The sequence below is a fragment of the Periplaneta americana genome, chromosome 1 (assembly GCF_040183065.1).
Source record: "Periplaneta americana isolate PAMFEO1 chromosome 1, P.americana_PAMFEO1_priV1, whole genome shotgun sequence".
Lineage (NCBI taxonomy): Eukaryota > Metazoa > Arthropoda > Insecta > Blattodea > Blattidae > Periplaneta > Periplaneta americana.
The window spans coordinates 95,963,187-95,989,481 of NC_091117.1; the positions used below are offsets into that span (position 1 = coordinate 95,963,187).

Here is a 26,295-nt window from a genome sequence, read left to right on the forward strand (position 1 = left end):
AGAGAAGAGAAGAGAAGAGAAGAGAAGAGAAGAGAAGAGAAGAGAAGAGAAGAGAAGAGAAGAGATTCTAGAAAAATATTTCATTTTAACTTTTTTTTATCAACAATTAAAAGCCTCATGAATACCTGTAAAATGTATAAAAGTTTTTCGTTCTTCAGAATATTGATTTGATATCTAACTTCCGAAGCACAGATTTCTTTTTATTTATGAAGTTGAAAGTTTGAATGGTTTGCATTACATTTATATTACTACGATGAAAAGGAAAGTGCAAGTAATTTATAATAACTGTTGGCATTTACTGGATATTATGTTGACGAGAAATAGTTTTCTTTGTCTTTATTAACGGTACGTTTCAGAAGACAACAAATTAAGTTTTCAGTAGTTTGTCTATATCTGTAGGCTTCTTGTCAGGTTTGAATGACTTGGTTCATATTTATCGTGCATCTGAAAGCAGCACAGTCTGGCGCAGGTCGGCGGAACCCAACAGCCCTTTCGGGTCACTCTTAGGACTGTTTGGAAGTCACGTGCACCCACACTGCCTGCCTGCTTGTGAGGGAAGGTTGCAGGCGGGCGAACGATACGAAGCGTAAGCCCGCTCACGGACGTAAACAGTCATGGGCAAGCCTGATAGACATTTTGCCTGTCTCTGAAACGTACAGTTTCCCTAGAGAAGAATGAGACGATTGAATATTCCTAAGTCTCAGATGTAAGACACTGCGCATGATCAGAGACCAGAGCACTAATACACAAGATAACGAATATTGAGTTACTTAAATTCAGGCTATTTGGTTTGTTACTAGCATCGTTCCGAAATTCACTTCAAAAACTGCAATGAAAAATGGTAATATGACGTAAATAATAGATAAATATATGCATAAATAATGTAGTTAAATCGACATTGGACCTTCATGACTAGATCGATACTCCGCACAGAAAGGGAAGCTTCCGTGTCGTTTCAATAGGTCAGACGCTAAGACTTCTGCATGTTGTGTAGAAGGGTGCGAGTTCGATTCTTAGTTTACACAATGATTTTTTGTCTAAATAATGTTGAAATAGCTAAATAACGTTGGAATAGAGTTTAACAAAGTCCTGAGATTAAGTGTTAGTGATCGCAAACAATACAAAATTACAAATTATAATATTATAAACATTAATCGAATGAATGCATTTTACACTATATAATTATATGTATTAAAAATTAACAATGAGAATGAAATTAAAAAAAATATATATTCCCAAGCCACACAGCCAAACTTTTCCAAAGGTTTGGAGTCCTTAGGCCTATACCATTTGTTTAGTAACTATTACAATATTTTATTAGTAGCTTTCCCATATGTGTAAGAAATGCACTCGCACAAAACAAATTTTGTTAAAAGTGTGACTTTGAACTATTTCATTCTCACCTCTTCAGTTGATTTTAACTATTTTATCTACGTGTTTACAATAGTGTTTAATTTTGGTGTATTAAATTTTATTCATGTTATGATTGAATGAAATGCACTTCGGTTATACAATGGAACCGACACGCTACTGTACTCGTATGAGCTACCGAGACAAGACAGTGACATTAGCAGCAGTCCAGAATTTAGATCCCACAGCAGGCATTTGCCATTCGGTACAGAGAAGCAATGATATTTTGTGACCCAAGCTATGTTGTGAAATCGTGGCCTTAAGTAGCTGTCTTCTTCGTGATGTTTCTTCTGGTCCCTGTCCTTGTGGTCCTTGTAAAAATTGCGTTGTATTTGTCATGGTACTTACCGTGGGTTTGGTCCTTATCGTCGTTCTTTCGTATTCCTAGTCGTGAACCATAATTATCGTAGTCGTTATTGTAATCCTTGTTGTGGTGCTTTCCGTTGTTCATATCGTCATCATTATCGTAGTCCTTGTCATTTTTCTCATGATTCTTATCGTCATCTTGTTGCCTTTGTTGTAGTCCTAATTCTGGTCCTTGTTGTCTTTGTCATCGTTCTAATCGTGGCCTTGCTGTTTGTCGTAATGCTTGTCATGGTCCTTGTTGTGTCCATGTCGTAGTCCTGATTGTTATCCGTATCGCGATGCATGTCCTGATCCTTACTCTTATCTTTGTGTTCGTCCGTTTCGTGGTCCTATAATGGTCGTTGTTTCTTTGTCGTAATACTGTCGTAGTCATTATTGTTGTCCAAGCCATGGTGTCTTATTGCAATCATTGTCGTGGTGCATGTGATGACATTTATCGTGGTCCTTGCCCTCATCGAGATCCTTATAGTGGTCCTTGATGTCTTTGCCATGGTATTTATTGTGGTCATTGTTGTCTCTGTTGTAGTTATTCTACTTTGTTGGGGCCCTTATCACAGTACTTGTTTCCATTGTAATAACCTTTTTCGATCTTGTTTTTGTCATGGCCCCTATCGTGGCCTTGGTCTTTATCGTGGTTCATGTCGTGATTCGTATAGTTATCTCTGTCTTTGTCCATTTCGCGTCCTTACATTGGTCCTAGTTGTCTTACCGTGATAATTGTTGCCTATGCCATATTTTTTTTATCGTGAACATTGTTGTCTTTGTCGTGGTCTTAGTTGTCATTGTAATGGCCCTTATCGTTCTTTCTGTTTTTGTCATGGTTCTTATCGTGGTTCATGTTACGATTATTATCATGGTTCTTGTCTTCGTCAAGTGACGCTTCTTATATTGGTCCTTGTTGTCTCTGGCATAGTCTTTAACGTGATCCTCATTCTTTTTCTCATTTTTTTCATCGTGATCAATGTTGCCTTTGTCGTGATCTTTGTTATCATTGTAATAGCCCTTATTTTACTCCTTGTCTTTGTCATGGTCGTGGTCCTTATCGTAGTCCTTGTCGTGATCCTTATCGTAGTCAGTGTCTCAGTCCTTAAAGCGGTTAATGTCATGGGTCTTATTATCCTGAACCTTGTGGTGCGTGTCGTGGACCATGTCGTGATCCTTATCGTAGTCCTCGTCCTTATCCTTGTCGTGATTCTTATAGTGGTCCGTATTATCCTTCGCATAGTCCTTATCGCTGTCTTGGTCTTTATTAACCTTATCGTTGTGTTTGTCATGGTCTTTATCGTGATATCATAGTGTTATATCGTGACCCATGTCGTTATTCTTATCGCGGTCCTTGTCTTTGTTTTATTGTCATGGGTCTTAACATCGTCCTTGTCTTTGACGAAGTCCTTATGTTGATTATTCCATCGTCCACGTCATGGTCCTTATCGTGATCGTTACCGTAGATCTTGTAATGATCCTTGCTGTCTTTGCCACGGTCCTTATCGTGGTCACTGTTGTCTTTATTATGTTTCTTATCATAATCCTTGTCTTTGTTGTGGTCCTTATTGTGGTATTTATTGTCTTTGTTATGATCCTTATCATGATCTTGGCCCTTATCGTGTTTAATGTCGTGACTCTTATCATGAACCCTGTCCTTATCATGGTATAATTCGTAATTATTATCGTGGCCATTGTCTTTATCCATATCGCGTTTCTTATATTGGTTCTTGTTTTCCTTATCATGGTCCTTATCGTGACCCTTATTATTTTGTCGTGGTTCTTGTTGTCTTTGACATGTCCTTTATCGTGATCTATGTTGTCTTTATTGTAGTCATTGTTGGCATTGTAATAGTCCTTATCGTCTCCTTTGCTGCTTTTGTCATGGTCCTTAATAAGTATTTTTTGTCTTTCTCATAGTCCTTATCTTGGTAAATTTCGAAGTCCTTATCGTGGTCCATGTCGTGATATTTATCGTAATCCTTGACGTGGTGTTTGTCGTGTTTCTTGTCGTAGTATATTATCATGGTACTGATTTTGGTCCTTATCGCGGTCCTTGTCTTTCTACTAGTCCTTTTCGTGGTCCTGGTCCTTTTAATTCTTATGGTGGTCTATGTCGTGGTATAATCCTTGTCGTTGTGTTTGTCGTGTTTCTTGTATGTAACCATAGTCCTGATCTTTTTCCTTGTCGTGGTCTTTGTTGTCTTTGTCATGGTCCTTACAATGTTCCTTGCTGTCTTTGCCATATGTCTACATTTGTCATTTCAAAATTAATATTCTTTTTGCACCTTGGCGAATGACTTTCGTGTTACACGGTATATTTCTATCTTTCATTAAAGGTAAACGATCAAGGACGTAAAAAGAGACCTACACCAGACAACTGATAATATTTTGCACTGGTGTGCACTTTGGAGTAGGATGAAACTAGGTCTACGCATGCACGACCGGATGTCTTCTTGGCTACGTCGATATCGAGTGAACCGCGCTATAGAACTTTAACTTCCGACGACCAAGAGTCGTCTCATTCTTTTTAAGGGTAACTGTACGTACGTACGTACGTACGTACATACATACATACATACATGCATACGGAAGCACAAGGTTTCGAGAGCAGGAAGAGATCTGGAGAAATGTGTCCTAATTTTTAATGCGCGTGTGTATTCAACACTTCAGAGCGAAACTAGACATAAATCAAAATTAGAATACCCGGCTAAACGCAATACCTGTAAATATGCAATTTACACACGGTGCCTTGAAGAGCGTCTTAACGGGGTTTTTTAATAATAATAATAATAATAATAATAATAATAATAATAATAATAACAATAATAATAATAACAATAATAATAAATTATATGATATTATTATTGTATACATAATACTGTAAAACCTTTTCCGAAGCGCTCCGGTACTATTTTATTTCCGATTCATGTCCTATATCCAAACACCGTCTAAGTCCTCATCCGTTTCTGTTGCCTCAGAGTACCGTAGTTTCCCCTAACTATGGTCCACATTTTCCACATTCTTCTTTGTATATTCAGTACTATTCATCCAGATTAAGTGAAATTTTGGCTTCGGACTCTTGTAAGTGTGTATTAAATAAGTATTGACGTATGTATTTGAAATTATTTAATTACAAGTATTCAAGAAATAATAAGCATTGGTACATAGTTGTATTCTGAATTGCCCAACCATGGTCCACTCATATATTCTTGCTTGGAAACATGAATGGACTATAGCTGGAGCTGTAATTATTCATAAATCAATACATTGAGTTTTTAATTTAAGGGTAGAAACATTATCTAGCACAGGAATATTAAAAATAAATGAAAAGTACATGGATTCTTTTTATTAGTACTCACCGCATAAACACATATAGGCCTAAACAAGTGAAATCTGAAAGTAATTTTCCTGCATTAATGAACAACTACGCTCAGCGGCAAAAAAAAAGGGGCCACCTAAAGTTTCTCATTTTTTTATGATGTGAGAATCAGAAAACCCATTATGAAATGAAGAAAACATTGCTTCCCAGAAAACAAACTCTTTTTTATTCTGACGTGTGTTATTATTTTCAACGCCAAACAATGGGCATAATTAAAAGGTGTAAATACTTACAAATTGTATCAATTTTCTTCCAAATATTCTACTGATTTTGTGGCCACCCAGATGTTGCTAATAGCGGGTATTGCCTTCCCGTGACTGTATGACTGCTACCATTCGCCGATTCAACCCTTCGATCAGATTCTGGATGACAGTCTGGTCGCTTCTATTCCATTCTTCTAACTCGAATCCCTAACATGCTTCACACATGTTCAATAGGGTTTATATCAGGACTTCTTGCTGGCCATACCATCCTATTCAACCCAACGTCGTGAAGGAACTCATCCACGATTCTTGTAGCATGAGGGCGAGCATTGTCATGCATTAACACAAACTTTTTACCAATAAGTGCGGGATATGTACCACATGTTCAATTAGAACCTCTCCGATGTATCTTGCAGCAGTCAAAGCACCTCCATAAATGAAAACAAGTACTGTGCGAGCTTCATACGAAATGCCATCCCATACCATTACTGATCCAGCTTTAAAAGTGGCTCGTGAACTGAAGGTACATGGAGAAAAACGTTCTCCTTCTCTTCTCCACATCCTTTCACGTCCACCTGTAAACTAAAACTCGATTCATCTGTGAAGAGCACTCGTCGCCACTCCCCCAGGTTCCAATTAGCATGATTGTGAGCAAAACGTAATCGTTTAACATGATGTTGCTGGAGCAATTCTGGGCCTTTAGCTGGCCTTCTCGATTTCACCCAACATTCATCCAGACGTCTTCTTAAAGTTCTCTCACTCACGTTAACTTGTCTTATTTCCTGGAGGGCTCTTCTGGACTCAACAGCTGTGGAATAGCGATCTCTTAATGTGTTTAGGACAATAAAATGGTCGTCACGAGCCGAAGTTACTCGTTTTCTCTCTGAACCGGGTCTCCTGGAATAACCTCCTTTCTCTCTAAAGTGATAGTACACTTCTTGTACTGTCGATCGAGGAATCCCAAGAACTGAAGCTACATATCGCTGACTATTCCCGTCTTCTATCAATGCAACTACCTTTTCTGAATCGGTAGGACTTAGTGACATTTGTATACAATGAAGTACTCCAATAATACCTCAAAAGAGTTTAACAGTCTGTAGACTTCTTCAGTTTGGCTTGAAATGAGTCCGAGGAGTTTAGACACAATATTTCAAGAAGAACGAATCTTCTTTTCAGATCTTTGTTGGCTATTACGTATTCAGTACTACACTGTTACGTATCACAAAATGAATGACTAAATGAACGTCAGCACACCTACAATTATTTAAAAGATCCTATAATTTTCAAAAATTTTAAAGAAAATGTAGGTGGCCCTATATTTTTTGACAGTGAGTCTATATTAAAGAACAAAAGTACGGTATCAAAATAAACTAACACATTCTTAGCAAAATAATTATGCACATAAATTCACTGATAATGTTTATTTACCATACTGAGAACTGCATTCAGTAGGCCTATTCCGATCCTTTGAATCTCCACTTCTCTTGTAATTCTGAAATTGAAAATAGATCTCTCTTTTCTAGACGCATTTGGGGTCTTCAATTTGTTTTATTATGTTTTACTTTCTATAAAATAAAATGTCTTCCATTTCTCGTCACCTCAATAAATGCCGCTTCTTGCCATACATGAAACAACAGCTCCATTTCTTTTCACTTCCAAAACTTTTCCTGGTCATAATTCCTCCTCATAAGTAATTACTAGATAACTACGTACCTTTAGCATTAATTTAACAGATTTCGTCTTCTTTTCCACATCTGACTCACTGTTTGTAAATATTGAGAGAACACTGGAAACAACAGAATCTGTATCCAATTCAATTTCATCGCTCTCATAGTCACTTACAGGGACGGTTGTTTTCCTTCTACCCTGGAGTTTTCGTTTTACCGGACCATCATTCGTGCTAGTACCATTGATGCTGGAACAGCCTGCTTCTTTATTTTCTGGACCACAATGTTAAATTATGTTTTAGAATATACTGAGATACCGTATTTGGAGAAGAGAATAATCACATTGATCACATTTTATTAAAACAAATATTTCAAAATGAAATAGAACTATGGTCTACGAACAATTGTGGTACATAGTTGAGGACTGACTTCTAGCCATGAGGTTAAACATTTTTCACGCAAATTCCTTAACCTCTGTCAGTCTGATTATTACGTGAAAGTAAACAGTATATAGCCAGGTTTAATTGTACAAACAATCATATATCTATAACTTACCAGTTCTACAGAGGAGAGCTTAATAAAACAGACAAACACAAACTGAATGATTTCGCGTCTTCACACATTCAATACAACGATGCACACTGACCTTGGTAAGCATCCATATCATTGTCTCGTGTAATGGTAGATGGAAGCATACTATGGGGAACATAATTCCATCACAGTGGCGCCTCAAATGGCAACACCGAACTCTTGGGGGACTAAGTAATACATAATACGTTTTGGACCATAGTTGGGCGCTTGGACCATTGTTATGGAAAAAGACGGTACTTATTTTTTTTTTCAGTGGTTGGGCATACAGTAATGCGGCAGAAACTATTTCATGTTTAGCTTAAAAGTAGAAAAGAATTATGGAATAAGGACTTTTTAAATTACTGTGTATTTTAGGCCTGAAAATTTATTCACACATCCAACATCAGGTTAAAAATATATTGAACTCATTTTTACCTAACCTTAACAAGTGCGCCGTGGATCAGATCGCAAATCTATAACTGGACAAAATTAAAAACTTTTCTACATTCTAACGGATTGTTATCAAACTCTGTACAAGCCTTACAGATGACACATTTTGTGTACAAACTCTGATTACGTTTGCAGAAGAAAAAACTACCCCTTTATAGCGAATACATTCAGACAGAATTAATTAATAACTTGTGTTCTATCTAACGGAGTTTTATAAAACATTGCACGGAAATTGCAGATAGCATATATTTTATACAATAGCCTAATGTACAAACTATATTTACGGTTTCATAAGAGGAACTATCCTTTTATAAGGTGTCTGTTTAAATTAGTAACTTCCCTCCTATCTACCAGATTTTTATGAAACTTTATACAGAAGTTACAAGTACACTATATAGGCTATTTCGTCTACAAAGTCAGATTATGTTTCAATAAGAGGAACTGTCCCTTTATACTGGTGCATTTAGACAAAATTAATAACTTCTCTTCTATGTAATATATTTTTATGAAATTTTGTACAACAATTAGGCCTACAGGTAGCATACAGATGCAATCAAAGTTTGTACACAAAAATATATGCTACCTGTAACTTCCATACAATATGTAATTGAAATCTGTCAGCTAGGAGAGAAGTTGCTAATTTTGTCTAAAACCACTCCTTATAAAGGGGTAGTTCCTCTTACACAAATGTAATAAGAATTTGTACACAAAAAATGTGTTACCTATAAGGTCTGTACAAAATTTCACAACAATCCGTTAGAATTCAGAAAAGTTATTAATTTTGTTCAGCTAGATTTGCGTTTTTGTGTCGACAGGGGAAAGGTCGACTTGCAAGACATCATAGGAGTCGTGCTTGAGAGAAATGACGACTTGTACAGAATTGGAACAAATGATGGCATTTTAATAAACTACATATATTGCAAGTGGGTTCACTAAACTTTAAAAACTGATAGTATACTTCATTTCATCAACACCCGGTACATAAGACTTTTTTCCTTTCAGATCCGAATTTGATGTATGTCTTCAAATTTTCTGGACAAGAGTACAGGTGCCAGATGCAGAAATTTCGCTAAGAACTGCAGCAAAGAAAGAAGCCATCAGAAGCGGACAAGGGTTCGTCCGTTGTGCTTGAAAAAAACATTTTGTGTTTCGAAGTAGTGCTTGTGTGTGAAAATGATTATTCTCTGCAACTCTAAATGTCACAATAGCATGTCTTGTCGCAACAAGTGACTTGTGAGACAAAGACATAATAATATTGAGTTCTGTAACATAATTATTCGTATTTAACAACAAAAGTATTAATGTTTAAGCATCCCATTACATAATTATTTATGTAATAAAACTATTTTTGTTTTAACAGCAACAACAGCAGCAGGAGCAACAACAACGATAATAGTAATAATAATGTTCATGTACAAATACCAATTTTCTAAAGATTTTTTTTTCAGTTATTTCTAGATGTAACTGAATTACGTAAGTGAAAACTAGAATTTCCTCGAGTTTTGATGGATTTCGCATTCTGAAATCGTTACAACGGACTTTTACTAATAACAATAAGATATTTCTAGATCTAACTTAATTACTATATTAGTCAAAACTAGTATTTCCTAAATAGACACAGTTATTTCCAGATGTAACTGAATTACGTAAGTGAAAACTAGTATTTCCTAAAGAGCTTTGTCAGAACTCAAATTTCTAGAAACTTCGGGTTTTGATGGATTTCGCGTTCTGACTAACATATATATGGAAATTTTGTTTGTTTTTTTTTTTTAACAATATGGCATCATATGTGTGTTCTGCACACACTTTTCAAGTAATTTGAGCCACTCTGAATCCATAGTGTATTGTAATTTTATCAGCGGAAGTGAACAAAAAAAATCGTGTTTTTTTTTTTTCAGAAAAATGTAACTTAATGCAATTAAAAAAATGCTACGTAATGGGGCAATTTGAATTTTAAACTTAGGTGACACATATTATTCTTAATATTGTAGTTGTAATCCCCTGGTAGAGGGGAAGAGAAGGCCTGATGGCCTTATCTCTACCAGGTTAAATAAATAAGTAAGTAAATAAATAAATACATAAATAAATAAATAAATAAATAAATAATAAATGATAAATTAATAATACTCACCTCCATTTATTTCGGACGAAGACACAAAAATGACGTAAATTGTTTTATACCAGTCTACATGCCTACTTCGTTCATACATTCTTCGTCACGATATTCAATATTGGGCAATGAGCATAAACGACAACCAACAAAACTTCTAAGATCCCATTCACTGCCAATAAGGATATACCAAGCATATTTCATTTAACTTATAATTTTTTAAATAATCAAACAGAAATGAGAAACTCACACAACTATCATATTACTGAGATTCTAAATGTCTTCTTTTCGGCTAAATTTAATATTTACCTGTTAGTATCTCTGATAAAATGTCAAGTGTCCCAACTATAGAGCACATAGGCTATAGTCTGTTTGTGGAACGGCAGTTGCTTGTACTAATACACAGCGCCCGCTGTTACGTCAGCTGTGCATTACGATAGCCCTCTCATTCTAGTCATAAACCATGTCTTTCTCTTTCCCACAGAGTAACAACATAAGATCGCAGCGCCGCTGTTTACGTTCCACATACAAAATGGTCACCTAGTATATTTTCAATGCAATTTAATGTTGGTTTACCTTCTCGTTGTGTAATTTAATTTCCCAAGAGATTTAGTCACTAAACATTCCACTACACTGTATTAAATCTAGAGTACAGTATATGTGCAGCACGGCAATGAACGAAGCTCGTACAACTGCAAATACGAGGCTCTAATGAGAAGTCATGATTACAACGTTTACTTTATTGGTGATTACTAATTAGATTTTCATGCCGTTTTAAAGGAAACTTTCACTATCTCCAGCATAAACGAATTTGACGTTTTTTTGACAATCAACGGTGCCTAGTTCGATTTCTGCGATAGTAGTGCACACTTAATATTTCTTCACAGATGCTGGATATTTTAACAATTCTTACTGCATTCTCTCGAGCAAAATCTTACAGTATGCTTGCAATATCATCAAATTTTCCTGTTTCATATTTTTAAGTATTATTGGTGAAATAGTTTTGCAGCAATGATGTTGAAACAGATCAAACAGTCCAGCTCCCTTTTTTTTTTCTTTTTTTCAGTAGGTTATTTTACGACCTTTATCAACATCTTAGGTTATTTAGCGTCTGAATGAGATGAAGGTGATAATGCCGGTGAAATGAGTCCGGGGTCCAGCACCGAAAATTACCCAGCATTTGCTCATATTGGGTTGAGGGAAAACACCGGAAAAACCTCAACCAGGCAACTTGCTCCGACCGGGAATCGAACCCGGGCCACCTGGTTCCTCGGTGAGACGCGCTAATCGTTACGCTTAAAATATGAATAATGTGAATAGCGATGGTCTATAATAGTCTAGCTGAATATAAATGCAGAAAAGAACGAATAAATTAATTTATTTTTACAAATAATTATAAGTGCAAAAATACAAATAAGCTACAGCCTACTAACTAACGGAGTGCGGTAAGATACTGATAGTCTGCATGTTGTCGTACAATGAGATAATAAGGTAAGTGTTCTACCAACATTTCAATAAAGTGTTGTCTTAATCGAGCAACGTATAGAGCGTTACTGTGCCTATGTTGTTAAATAACCTATTCATTTAGAGCACATGGAAAATGTTGATAAACATTTTTAATATGACAGCTATTGGCCTACTGTACACGGAAGTGGAGAAAAGTGGCTTCTAGTTTCCTTAATGATTGTTTAATTTATTTCGAAAAAGTGCATACACATACAGGTTGTTTCAAAATATTATTCCTGATTTTCAGATGTGATAAATGGAATGGAATTAAACATTTTTTCTTAACACAGTAATGTCCGGAAATGCTTAGTTCTACGTATCGAGGTAAAAGAAAAAACTCTGCAGTGGTCTTATTATCGTTCATGCCTGTGTTTAATTGTGTTTAGGTGTTCCCGTTACCATGGAAACAATTGAAATTGATTTGTTTTCGTTGTATTTCACATAAAAATCGGGGGTTAGGCTGTATCGGATACAGCCGAAAGTATTTTAGACGTGGATATGTCTATGTGGTCTGGCGAAATAAAATGTTACGATTTATTTTACGCTTCGCATTACTTTTAGGAACACAAATCGTATAGTCAGATTGCACTTGTACTTCACGACACCTTTTAATGTCGATATCAGGCACAACAGACGCAGATACACTGCACTCGCTCGCACCGTGCGTGTCTTGTCCGTTCTGGCGTCGGGTTTGTCATGCCCTATACTCTCTACAACGTTAAGCATTGCTTTTAGGCACACCAATCGATTCGTCTCGATGTCTTCTATCATCCTGATGTCCTTTCATCTATTTAGTCTTCGCTTTTTGAGCGGCAATCTTCGACATTATAAATTATGTCTCCAAATTCCATATTAATTCGCTTGTTTTAAATGGTATTGCACAATTGTCTATTATGCCTTAAATAACTCTTCACTCCCTTTCAAATGACTGCTCGATCATCGAAATACGTAGACTCCGTCTGAAGTTACAGTCGATACTAAAATAAAACGGCCCTGCAATCGGGACCATTTTGTTTTCTCTCACTACGCTGTGATGATGTCATCAGCGGATATAGCCTAATTGTGTTATCGCGTGCATAATTATGTTCTCTACACGATGGTATATGCCACTTAGATCTAAGTTATATAGTTTTTGAGATATAAACGTAGACCACGGCGTATCGAAAAGTATCGCGTGTCGTTTTCATATTGCCATCCATACCTCGGACCGAAATAGTGGGCGTATTCCAGTCAAAGCATGTTTCATTACGTGCCCTCTATCACATTTGAAATTAGTAATAGTTTTTCTGAAACATCCTGTAAGCCCATATAGCAGTCATAAGACATAACTGAGAGCTTGGTATCAAAGTTAAACAACTCCACTTTTGCTTTTTTTTACAGGAGAGACGAAAAACTAGATCCTTGGAAACCAATGTCACCGTTAAAGGTACATTTTTTTTAACATTCTGATGGGTCATAGGAATATTTTTTCAGGTCTCAAAATGTGATTAAAATTAATATTCAGGTCGAAATTTAAGTTTAAAAAGTGGAGTTGTCCATCTCTGAAACTAAGCTATGGAGTTGCCTGTTTTTGAAACCAAATGAAGCCATTGGCGTTGCTTGTTTTTGAAAGCAAGCCATATTTAAAGTGAAATTGTCTACTTTTGAATCTAAATCTCTTCTAACTCGGTTTCAAAGGAAATTTGCGTAAAATAGTACTTATTCATCCACAAAACGATTATAGGGTACTTACAAATGGCTTTTAAGCCATCACATAAGCCCGCCATCGATCCCTATCCTGTGCAAGACCAATCCAGTCTCTATCATCATATCCCACCTCCCTCAAATCCATTTTTATATTATCCTTCCATCTACGTCTCGGCCTCCCCAAAGGTCTTTTTTCCTCCGGTCTCCCAACTAACTCTATATGCATTTCTGGATTCGGCCATACGTGTTACATGCCCTGCCCATCTCAAACGTCTGGATTTAATGTTCCTAATAATGTCAGGTGGAGATTACAATGCGTGCAGTTCTGCGTTGTGTAACTTTCTCCATTCTCCTGTAACTTCATTCCTCTTAGTCCCAAATATTTACGTAAGCACCTTATTCTCAAACGCCCTTAAACTCTGTTCCTCTCTCAAAGTGAGAGTCGAAGTTTCACAACCATACAGAACAACCGGTAATATAACTGTTTTATAAATTCTAACTTTCAGATTTTTTGACAGCAGAATAGATGACAAAAGCTTCTCAATCGAATAATAACAGGCATTTCCCATATTTATTCTGTGTTTAATTTCCTCCCGAGTGTCATTTATATTTGTTACTGTTGCTCCAAGATATTTTAATTTTTCCACGTCTTCGACAGATAGATCTCCAATTTTTATATTTCTATTTCGTACTATGTTCTGATCACGAAATCATATACTTTGTCTTTTCGGGATTTACTTTCAAACCTATCGCTTTACTTGCTTCACGTAAAATTTCCGTGTTTTCCCTAATCGTTTGTGAATTATTTTCTCCTAACATAGGCCTATTCACGTCATCCGCATAGACAAGAAGCTGATGTAATCCGTTCGATTCCAAACCCTGTCTGTTATCCTGAACTTTCCTAATGGCATATTCTAGAGCAGCTGTTCCCAACATTTTTCGACTCGCGAACCCCTTCCACAACGATCTGAGTAGGGTGAACCACTGTCTTTTAAATAGGCTATAGATACAGTAATTATGCATAAAATTTAATTGCAAGCAAAAGGTTTAAAAACCTTAAATTAACTTAACTCTTAACGGTTAAAACCTATAGTTACTCTAGTTACGGCTTAAAAGTTACACAACGTGTGGGCCTAGTTGCAATAATAAATACAAGTTTTCATAGTAATTACTCACCTCTTCCTTGGAATTCAGTGAGAAGGTTGCGCCTGCTTTCCATGGCCCAGAACTTTGAAGTCACGAATCACAGAAGTTAAATAAAGTCTCAAATCACTTTCAGCACAAAGTCTATTTCCGTATTTATTTTTTAAATAGGCATATGAAGAAAACGATTTTTGGCACAAATATGTGGATGAAAAAGGTAATAAAGCCGTAATGGCTTTATTCGCTAACACTGGGAACTCCTTTAAACTCAACCAAAAACCAATTAATGACAAAAATTTATAACTTTTCTGTAACTGAAAATCAGTGGAAATTTCAAGAAGCTGCTCTTTTTCATCTACGCTTAATGTGGATTCTAAAATTGTTGCTCTTGGAAGGGATTGGGAATCCAATTGTGATTATTGGACATAGCAGGGAAATATTCTCTGAAGGTTTTTCCAAGTCCCTTCAAATGTTCTTTAAGCATGTTCTTGACATTTTCGTCCAAAGAAAGATGATTTTCCACCAGGAAGTCGTGAAGGGTATCAAAGCACTCGGTTTGATTGCTATTGAAACACATTTCCCAAAAATTAAGTTTTTAATGAATGATTCGATACGGTCTTGCACAATATAAACATTTATATTTGACCCCTGGAGGGATAAGTTTAAATTGTTAATTTTTTAGAAAATGTCTGCCAAATAAGCTAAAGTCTGAAGACAGATTTCATCTTCCATGCACTTTGCTTGGTAAAAGGCATGGCTGGTGAGAAAAACGTAAACTTCGTCTTTAAGCTCATACAGTCTGAAAATAGTTCTACCTCGAGATAGCCACCTAACTTTAGTGTGAGACAATAAACACTTATAAATGCTTTCCATATCCTCAAAGCACTGCAAAGATGCGGGAATTTGTAGGGCGAGCCTTAATAAAATCAATTATTTTCACTGCATCGTCCAACACATATTTCAATCCATCGGGCATGCGTTTAGAAACAAGAGCCTGTCTATGAATGCAACAATGTGTCCAAGAAGCGTTCGTCGCTACCGATTTCACTTTGGCAACAAACCCAGCATAGCACCCTGTCATAGATTTCGCACCATCTGAACAAATGCCTACACAGAGAGTCCAGTCTATTGAATTTTCGCGAAAGTATTCGTCGGTTAACTTAAATATATCTCCTCCCGTAGTTCTCTCTTTTAAGGGTTTGCAGAATAGTAGCTCCTCTTCTACAGACTCTCCATTAATATAACAGACGAAAAGCAACGAAATGGCTAAATTGGCAATATTAGTCGATTCGTGAAGTTGAATCGCAAAAGAAAGACTGGCATGAACTCTTTCCAAAATTCCATTTTCGACATAATTTGCCATGTCTTTAATCCGGCTGTTGGTCGTATTGTCGGACAATGGTACCATATTGACTTTTTTTGTGAAAGTTTCTACAAGCATGCACTGTACTATTATACGTGGCCGCACTAAATCTTCAGCTATTGAATGAGGTTTTGCAGCTTTAGCAATTCTGTAGCTAACGCGATAAGACGCTTCAAGAGTATTCTCATTGTCACTGTTTGCAGCGCATACAAAAGTAGTTAAATCACTTTTCCACTCGTTAGCATTTCGTGTAAAAAAAATCAGCAGATTTGTTTACGTGGGTGGTGTTTAGTTTCTAAATGGCGTTTAAGTAGAGAAGGTTTCAGACTACTGTTAGCAAGAATGTCACCACAAACAACACACTGTGGTTTTGAACAGTCCTTGTCATCTATATATGAAAATCCAAGCCTAATGTAATTATCATCATACTTTCTTTTCTTTACAGACGGCTCACTTTTGTCGGATTGACACACATCACTAGAAGCTGAATGACCTGTTGAGTGTTTATACAACACTAACTTGCGATTTTGTTAAACCCTGTTTCCCTTTCAAACTTCCACTTTTCAACCAGTTATCTATTTTAATATGAACGGAAACGATTCTGATACACAACTGACAACTTACTGCATTTGCCACAAGGAAAGAAGAATTAGACTATTGTTGAAAATATAAAATTAAATATAAATTTGTTGAAATTCCACATTAACATCTAAAATCAAAAGCCTGACCGCCATGTAACCGTTCCTTAGTTGGGTCGCGGTACTGTTGTTAGTGTTGTTAGAACACAAAGAATTTTTTACGACGCTGTATCAACATCTAGGTTATTTAGCGTCTGAATGATATGAAGGTGATAATGCCGGTGAAATGAGTCCGGGGTCCAGCACCGAAAGTTGCCCAGCATAGAACACAAAGAAGCTAGCAGACTAAATTTCCATTGTAGCGAAATCAAATGCATTCCTAACGTTGTTACGTAACTGTAAATCAGGCATTAGCGGTAACTATTAATTTATTGTGGAAATAAAGTGATAAATTCCCGATGTTTCACGTATGTAACAAGAGGCATTATGGAGTTAATTTAATTTTAAAGTAATAATAATAATTATGACAATGCCGCAGAAATGAAGGAAACAGTAATAGGCCTAACTTCGAAACCCGCCATTACGGAAAAGTTTTGGCAAACCCCTTGAAATATTTTGCAAACCCCCTGGGGATTCGCGAACCACAGGTTGGGAAACGATGTTCTAGAGCGAAGTTAAAATGTAAAGGTAATAGTGCATCTCCTTGCTTTAGCCCGCAGTGAATTGGAAAAGCATCAGATAGAAACTGGCCTATACGGACTCTGTAATAAGTTTCACTGGAATTAATTAATTTAATTAATTTAATTTAATTTAATTAATGGAACTAGTTTCTTGGGAATACCAAATTCAATAAGGATATTATATAAAACTTCTCTCTTAACCGAATCATACGTCTTTTTTTAAATCTATGAAGAACATGTACTGTATCCTTATAGTTCCATTTTTTCTCCAATATCTGTCGAATACAAAAAAATCTGATCAGTAGTCGATCTATTACGCCTAAAATCACACTCATGATCCTCAATAATTTCATCTACATATGGAGTTTATTTTCTGAAAAGAATATTGGACAAAATTTTGTACGTCAACAAAATTGATATTCCTCGAAAGTTACTACAGTTAGTCTTGTCTCCCTTCTTAAAACTAGGTACAAAATATGGACTTCTTCCATTGTTCTGGTACAATTTCCTTTTCCAAAATAGCAAGTACAAGCTTATACATTTCACTAGATAATGCGCTTCCATCCTCTTGTATTAATTCTGTTGGAATTTGATCGATATCTGGAGACTTCTACTTTTTCAGATTTTCTATCGCAATTTTGACTTCAGAAAGTGTGGTTTCCAGTATAAATGGCTCAGCAGTTAGTATTTAAATTTCGTCCCGATCATTTCTATTTGGCCTATGTACACTTAGCGGCAAAAAGAATGGGCCGGCCGACAGTTTCTAAGTTCCAGAGACATAACATTGTGCATGCTCGTCTCGTCAAAGCCGTAGTTCACTAGATAACACATAATTAAACCATTTAAATTTGCTGTATTTTGTTTAAGAGTCTAAAATATGTAATAAAATCGAATGACGGGTTGATTCTAGATACACCAAGGCCCTTGAAGAGTGAAATAATAATAAAATTGATAAATACATAATCAACCGGAGCGAATATGAACAGGAAAACCACGTATTATGCCGAACTGATATTAACAGCCACAGTAGCGAAAGTCGTTACGGTATTGGTCTACTGAACAAGTTGATAGTAGTAGCTCAAGGTTCGAATCTCCCCCAATCTTTTTTATTACAAATTTGTCATCATATGTGTCTCGCAAAGCTATAATTATGTGACGATATCTCTTAGAATATGCCCAAACTCTAATAAATAATAAACCTCCCTCTCTCTTTCAAGCAATACTGCTATCTGTTAACACAACGGAAAACGATATCCAGAAGGAACACTTTTCTTCCAGCAGAATAATCATCCGATAAACACCCGCCAACCAGATTCAAAGATGGTTTACGAGGAGGCGTGATGTCGACCCAGTCGACTGGCCTCCAAATTCACCAGATGTGAATCAGATTCAAAATTTGTGGGCTGCAGTCAAAAGGATCCTAAGCTCTAATTGGGTAGAACAACCACCCGTTCGGACACCTGAGGAATTGTGAGACAGAGTTCTAGATGCGTGGGAGAGATGGCCAAGAATTTAGACCTGTTCCATAATCTTGTGTACTCCATGCCGCGCAGAATGAGGGCAGATGTTGCGCAGGTGGTTTGTGGACGAGATACTAGTCCCCACCACAGGCCTTGTTTTGTTAATATATTAAACAATTGTTTGTTTTTGTTAATTTAATTATTTATTTGTGTTCGATATGCGTCCGGTTTTTTAGATGTGAAACAAGTATTTTTGTTTATACAGGCCAGGTCTCACCTATTAATAGCCCACAGGTGATGGGCAATAATATTTTTTACAAGGCAGGCATAACGAAGTTTGTTAACAAATGCCATTTAACATTTAAACTAATAAATTAAGTAAAAATTAAAATAAAAAATAATAATTTTACCGTACCGGAAGGCGAACTCACAACCTCTGGTACGGATGTCGGACTTCTTACCACTGGGCCACACACTGCTCGTAAGGTTTACTACATTATAGACGGACGACTTTCAATGAAGAGACACCACAGCAATGCCTTCAGTGGGTTACTTTTACACGAGTGAACCGCGCGATAGAACTTAGCATTTCTATCGACCAAGAGTCGGCCCATTCTTTTTGCCGCTAAGTGTACATTTAGCATTTTGCCCAAAATAGGTTTTTCCATCTGTTCAGGATTGAATCAGAGTCTGCAAGCAAGTCACCATTCTCATCCTTGATCACGTTTACTCTTGCCTGATATCCGTTCTTAAATTCCTTTATACCCTTATATGAATCTTGAATGCTTTTATTCTTATTATTTGTTTTTACCTCATTCAGTTTTTCCTTCAAGTAACCTCACTTTTTATTCCTAAGTGTACGACTTGTTTCTCGTCTTTCATTGAAATAATTATCTCTATTCTCCTCAACTGGATCCTGTAAGACTTTCAATTTTACCTGTTTCCTTCTTTCTACTACCAAACAATAATATTCATCAAACCACGGTTTTGTTTTTCTTAGTTTCATAATAACAAAACGATTATACAAAACAATATATAAACGTATAAACAATCAGCGATGTTGTAATCGCGATGCGTCATTGGAAAAGGTAGTACGAATGTGTCCTAACTTGGAACCAAGCCACAGTGAAGTTGTCTACATTTGGTTCTAAAGTCCTCAATTAAGTGCTATTTTCGCTCTGTTCTATCCGTTTTTGAAACTAAACAGTTCCAGAATTGCATTCAGCAGACAAAATTCTATGAGAAACATTCAACATCACGAAATCGCAAAAAATGGAGTTGTCTAAGTTTGATACTATGCTCCTCATTTATCCAATATAAAATCAGACATTATTCAATTTCGCACCAAGTATGCAACCACAACTTCAGGCTGTAGATTTACACAAGTTAAGCAATTTTCTTTCCCATAATTTGCTATGCTTTATATGTAATTAAAAGTAAAATGATTTTCTTAATTTTCTCGAAATGAAATTTATGTGAGTAGTTAATTTTAGCCTATACTTATATCCCTCAAATATCTCCTCTCGTTAATTTTTGTTACTATCCTAGACCTAAACTTTCTCCTCCTCTCCTCACCGCTGTCCTTCTCTCTTCCCCTTCCTTCTGCAATATAAAGCCTACTCGTAATTTTAGATCTATTCGGGCACTAGCTTTTCAGCAGTCATCTTTACCACTTCTTTCGACAGCGATGAGTTACGACAATCATATTCTTAGGTGGATATACAAGTTCAATAGCGTTTTCATCACAACACTATGTTGTTAGGAGGTTGTTTATCGTTTATCATTTGTTATTAGTTATTTGGAGTGTTGTGCTTGTAAATACGCCTTGAATTTTGCGCATTTAAAAAAAGTAGATCATGCGGTAGCACTTTTTCCTGCTGATCCGGAATTGCGGTCGGGCTTGGGTTTGATTCCCGCTTGGGCTGATTACCTGGTTGTTTTTTTAAGGCTTTCCCCAACCATAAAACGAATGTAGGTAATTTACGGGGAGTCGTCGGCCTCATATCACCAAATAGCATCTCGCTATCACCAATTCGATCGAAGCTAAATGACCCACCAGTTGATACAGCGTCGTTATATAACCAAGTAAAAAAAAGAACTTTTTGCTATTTATGGGCTAAAGAAGATTGGAGTGACACGCAGAAAAAAAGAACAATTCCGACATATTCTTTCGAGTTTAATAGAGGAGCAAAGGCAACGGAGGCGACTCGAAACATTTATGCTGTGTACGGAGAGAATGCATCGGAGAAAGCACTGCAAGAAAATGATTGTCGTTTCGACACACAACGCCCCTTACAAAACTTAATGTCCATACAGGTGGTGTTATATATGTTGTGGGATGAAGAAGGCTTCGTGTACTACGAATTGCTTCCCAGGAATGTAACCATATCGTGGTTACTGTCATTGTTCTTGTAGTGGTCCTTATCGTGAACTTTACTGTGATATCTGTCATTGTCGTTGTAGTGGTCCTCATCGTGATCATTATCGTGATAACTGTCATTGTCCTTGTAGTGGTCCTTATAGAGATAAATGTCATTATCCTTGTAGTGGTCCTTATAGAGATAATTGTCATTGTCCTTGTAGTGGTCCTTATCGTGATAATTGTCACTGTTCTTGTAGTGGCCCTTATCGTGATAACTGATGTCCTTGGAGTGGTCCTTATCGTGATAATTGTCACTGTTATTGTAGTGGCCCTTATCGTGATAAATGATGTCCTTGTAGTGGTCCTTATCATGATAATTGTCACTGTTATTGTAGTGGCCCTTATCGTGATAACTGATGTCCTTGTAATGGCCCTTATCGTGATAATTGTCACTGTTCTTGTAGTGGTCCTTATCGTGATAACTGATGTTCTTGTAGTGGTCCTTATAGTGATAATTGTCACTGTTCTTGTAGTGACCCTTATCGTGATAACTGATGTCCTTGTAGTGGTCCTTATCGTGATAATTGTCACTGTTATTGTAGTGGCTCTTATCGTGATAACTGATGTCCTTGTAGTGGTCCTCATCGTGATAATTGTCACTGTTATTGTAGTGGCCCTTATCGTGATAACTGATGTCCTTGTAGTGGTCCTTATCGTGATAATTGTCACTGTTCTTGTAGTGGCCCTTATCGTGATAACTGATGTCCTTGGAGTGGTCCTTATCGTGATAATTGTCACTGTTATTGTAGTGGCCCTTATCGTGATAACTGATGTCCTTGTAGTGGTCCTTATCGTGATAATTGTCACTGTTATTGTAGTGACCCTTATCGTGATAACTGATGTTCTTGTAGTGGTCCTTATCGTGATAATTGTCACTGTTATTGTAGTGACCCTTATCGTGATAACTGATGTCCTTGTAGTGGTCCTTATCGTGATAATTGTCACTGTTATTGTAGTGGCCCTTATCGTGATAACTGATGTCCTTGGAGTGGTCCTTATCGTGATAATTGTCACTGTTCTTGTAGTGGCCCTTATCGTGATAATTGTCACTGTTATTGTAGTGGCCCTTATCGTGATAACTGATGTCCTTGTAGTGGTCCTTATCGTGATAATTGTCACTATTCTTGTAGTGGCCCTTATCGTGATAACTGATGTCCTTGTAGTGGTCCTTATCGTGATGATTGTCACTGTTATTGTAGTGGCCCTTATCGTGATAACTGATGTCATTGTAGTGGTCCTTTTCGTGATAATTATCACTATTCTTGTAGTGGCCCTTATCGTGATAACTGATGTTCTTGTAGTGGTCCTTATCGTGATAATTGTCACTGTTATTGTAGTGGCCCTTATCGTGATAACTGATGTTCTTGTAGTAGTCCTTATCGTGATAACGTCGTTGTTCTAGCGATCTTCGTTTTGAGCTCTGTTGCTCCTCAGAGTCTGCCGCAAAAATCCTGACTCACTCTGTCCTTCTGTGTTAAACTAAGTAACCGGAACAAACCATCAAGTCTGCAAAAATGTTGGTTTATCTCCATACAGAACATGTTGGCTAACAAAAGCCGATAAGTTGTGTATAAAGGTAAAGTATCACTGATAATATAGGCATAGGCTATTACAGAGTTGAAGTGTTGTGGAAGGCATAAAACGTGTATCAAAATGTTTGTTTATATTCGTAGCACAGAACGTTGTACTTATTAAACATAACAAAAACAATTCACTGAGCGAGATGACTCAGTCGTAGCGTTCCTGTATCGTTAAGGTTTGGGCGATTTAGTGGTGAAAATGTAATCAATATTGAAAAATATGGTACTGGTACAAAAACCTTTTCTAAATCAATGGCCAAGCAGTCAGACAAGTATGAGTGTTGTGACGTCAGAAGAAACAGAATAAAACAGTGACACAACTTCAAGTGAAAAATCCGAGAATGAAAAGAAATTAAGAGTAGAAAATGAAAATCTTACGAAAGAAATTGATTTACTAGCAGAAAAGAAACTGGAATTAGAAGACAAATATAAAGGAGCACTAGCAGACGGTGAAAACATGAGACGGAGATTAATGAAACAAGTACAAGATGCAAAACTTTATGGCAGGCATGTCAATTGATGCCCACAGGAGCAAGCGCGCACTTTAGAGCCCAGGAGAGCCTGAGCGCTTTACAGCGGAAAGGAAAGAGACAGACGAAAGAGGTGATATATGCCGCTTGGTTGAGCTATATTCAGGGATGGCCAGCACTGATTCAATAGATAAAGGGAAGAGAACTTATTAAAACTCTATCCATGTTAATTTTTAGTTTTGCCTGAGAATTATAAGTGCATTATAAGAATGTAAGTTTTAATTTTAATGCTCATTTTTCACAAGTGTGATTTTTTTATTCAAAAGAAATATTTTCTCAACTTTTCGTATAGAAAAGTGAAATTTTCAGGTATAGGCCTATTTATTTAGTAGCCTTACAGAATGTTTTTGTAAGTCTAATATATCGTATATAAGTATTACTGAAGATAGTGTATTGAAAATTTTGAAAATATTCGCATGGAAATTGTTTGTAAGGAAATGAATTAACAAAGAAACTACTGTTACATCATAAGCAAAAGATATGTGCCCATGTGTTGTAAAAATGTCAGCTCTATAGCTTCAGCAGATTTCGAGAAAATAATTTAATATTCTGATGATAGGAAGTTGCTCACAAATATCACCTTAAAACCATAATGCGGTAAGTGTTTTGTTATGTAATATTAGTTACACTTAAAACAGATACAGTACCTAGGTAACTTTGCTTTGTACTGTAATATTGTTTTGATTAGTTTATTGATTACTTTTGTAATGCTAAAGATACCATCAATATAAATTCCAACTTATCATGTCATACTCAATCTCTTTCTTTGGAATATCACTTTATTTTTTAATGATGTGTTTCATCCACTTAATACAGTATAATATTATACTACTATGGAATTTAAGTGAATATTCCTTCTTAACTCTCTATTATGTTATTAAGATTTAAAACACAAGTGCAATATTAAGAAATCAGTGTTAGTACTTTTGTTTTACAGACAATATAGATAATATTAAACAGAAAGAAGCCATATAAAAATAACGACATAAAATTTCACGTTCCGTTTGAAGTTTGTGCACCACTGTTTTCTTAATCCCACAGGTTGCTTATTCATATACACAACCCTTCCTCTTTCCATACTTAGCGCTTGCTGCCCGCGCACGACGTCAAGGTCAGAAAAATGCGCTTGCTTTAACATCACTGCTTTATGGCGTACAGGGATTCTGTAAGGATTTGTTGGAGGTTGCAGTTATTTTAGGAAAGGCAACAGAAAGTGTTGTCTCGCGCCGTGGCGTCGTGGCTAAGGCATCCTGCCTAGGACTCGCGTTACGGAATGCGCGCTGGTTCGAGTCTTCATGGGGAAAAAATTTTCTCATGAAATTTCGGCCAGTGTATGGGACCGGTGCCCACTCAGCATCGTGATGCACATGGGGAGCTACGATAGGTAGCGAAAGCCAGCTATAACGGCTGGGGGGATCATCGTGCTAACCACATGATACCTCCATTCTGGTTGGATGATCGTCCACTTCTGCTTCGCATGTGGGAGTGAGGCCAGCAGCCGGCTGGTCGGTCTGGGCCCTTCACGGGCTGTAGCGCCATGGATTATTACTATTATTATTATTATTATTATTATTATTATTATTATTATTATTATTATTATTATTTAACAGAAAGAGTTCCGAAAGAAGAAGTTAGAGAATGTAAAACACATTTTAAGAATCTTTATGAAGGTCTGACAATGAGCAAGCCCAGTTGCATCAGGTCTTCAAACAACATGGCTTCATTTCAATTACTCCAGTAGAAGAAAAATTTGATCCCAACTTACATGAAGCTCTGTTTCAATAGGAGGTCTAAGGAAAGGAACCAGGCACAATTGAGGGGTGTTTAGCAAAAATGTCAGTTGTCCAAAATCTGGTAATTTTAATTAGAACGGCCATCTGATGCTTCTCTGGGACATGCATGAATAGGCTACATGTATTCAGTTATTTAAAAAGTCAATAGTACAGTGTCCGATAACTTCTAAAAATTATGTTTCTGTTAAAACGTCAGTAGTCCACAATATTTCTTTTAAGAATGTCAGTTGTCCAGGCTTCACTGATCTACACAGTGTTGGCAGCACCATCGCACCAGAGTAACAGCTGCATGTGCTAGTGTGTTTTGTTGCATTTTGAATTCTGCATTGTGAATTTGAAACTTTTCAAGTGAAAAATGTCATTTGTCCAAAGTATTTTTGCTCCCATTATCCAAATATAATGCGTTACGCATTACGTGTAAACAACATACTGCAGGTAATCCAATAACTAAGAAGTGTGTTCATACAAATTACCAACACCAAATGTTAATAATTGTTGATGCTGTAAAGTTTTTTCAAGATTGCAACAAAAATATGATTTTGGACAACTGACGTATTTACTAAACATCCCTCAGTGTGATGGTGTCTAACATAGGCTACAAGCTTCATGAACGAGTTATTCGACCAGCTTTAGTAGGAGTTGCGGAAGGCCCTTAGAGTAAATGCAATTTAATAATAAATATAACCTTATAAATCCTGGATTTTCTTGTGTAGGTACTGTTTGGTATGATAAATAAACTTTGTAAAAAAAAAAAAAAAAAAAAAAAGCAACGCACTGGACTAGATTCGAGAAGTCCCGAATTCGATCCCCGGTGCTGACCACTTTGATCGGAGTTTCTTCCCTGGTTTCTTTCGACTCATTTAACTAGTTTTCAGTTAAGTAAAGGCGAATACCGGATTGAACTCCCGACAACCAGAAATAATAGACACAGCACAACAGCAACAAGCATTTCCAACAGTAAACTATAGACAGTCGCGGTATGACCTAGGAGTTAAAGCGACTATAAATAAATACAGCTAAAATTAGTTTCTTTATCATACTGTTAGCTACACTATTATTTCTAATATGCAACATTAATATCGAAAGCTACTGTCGAGGTGATATTACATAGAGCAGTGTGTACTTGTTTGAAGCGCTTATATCGAGCGATCATTTCAAAACTTCCCAGTCTAAATAACTATATAATTTAAATAGGATTTAATTGAAAAAAAAACACGTCAATTTAGATATTGAGGAGAAGTTCAAAACCAGTCTTAATTGCATATTAGTTTTCACCCCCTACCCCAGTCACCTCCATTTTGAAATTTCATATGGTACCCCTATCTTGTGATATTTAAATTTGAAAGAGTATCCAATTGTTTATATACCTCACTCAATTGTTTTCGCATCTTTTGTTTTCTATCGTCGGGCGTCG

General features: G+C 36.6%; 1 protein-coding gene and 1 pseudogene across 1 annotated transcript in view; one reads left to right on the top strand and one right to left on the bottom strand.

The window, feature by feature from the left end:
* The window catches only part of LOC138698454 (uncharacterized), a 659,361-nt gene that overhangs the window by 167,441 nt on the left and 465,625 nt on the right, over nt 1-26,295 (bottom strand). The window lies entirely within an intron of this gene.
* On the top strand, nt 22,811-25,537 carry LOC138708822 (grpE protein homolog, mitochondrial-like; annotated as a pseudogene).